The following is an 854-nucleotide window of genomic DNA, read 5'->3' on the forward strand; positions in this document are numbered from 1 at the left end:
GCCATTGTTTGGCAGGCCCGAGCTGGGTTTGAACCCAGCAGCTCTGATGTATGTGGCTGGTGCCTTAGCCGCTGAGCTACAGGCCCGGAGTCCATAGTCTTTTTAATCTAATGAATAAAAGAGTGACTCACAGAACTGCCATAGAATCCAGCAATTCCCCTCTGAGGTGTATACCCCAAAGAATTCAAAACACAGGCTCAAACAGATGCTTTTATAAAAAGGTTCATAGCAGCCTTATTCACATTAGCCGGAAGGTAGAAACAACCCAAATGTCCACTGATCTGTGAATGAATAAAGGAGATATATTTATATGTTTATGTTTTTATATATACATACACACACAATATTATTAGGCCTTCAAAAGGGGGAGAATTCTGACACATGCCACACATTGGATGAACTTTGAAAATGTTATACTAACTGAAACAAGCCAGCTAAAGAAGATGAATATTATACCGTTCCACCTACGTGAGATTTCTAGGGGAGTCCAACTCATAGACACAAAAAGTGGAATGGTTGCTGGTGATGGGGGCAAGGGGAGGGGCAGGCGGTGTTGAAGAAATCCGGAGCTTCAGTTTGGGGAGACAGAAAGAGCTCCCAAGATGGGTTTTGTAACAGTGTGAAACGTACTTCCTGATGCTGAGCTGTATACTTGAAAATGGTTTAAATCACTTCTTTGACATCATGTATATTTTACCACACTATAAATATAACGGAACATGGGATGCACAGCACAAAACATGTTATATGTTCACTTCGCCGTGATGATAACAACTCTGAGGGTGCCAGATCATTATTTCCCCCCCATTACGCATGTGCAGCTGAGATTCAAGGAGGTGGACAATTTGCTGAAG

Source organism: Otolemur garnettii, unplaced genomic scaffold, assembly GCF_000181295.1.
Source record: "Otolemur garnettii isolate 467f Iridium unplaced genomic scaffold, OtoGar3 scaffold00069, whole genome shotgun sequence".
NCBI lineage: Eukaryota > Metazoa > Chordata > Mammalia > Primates > Galagidae > Otolemur > Otolemur garnettii.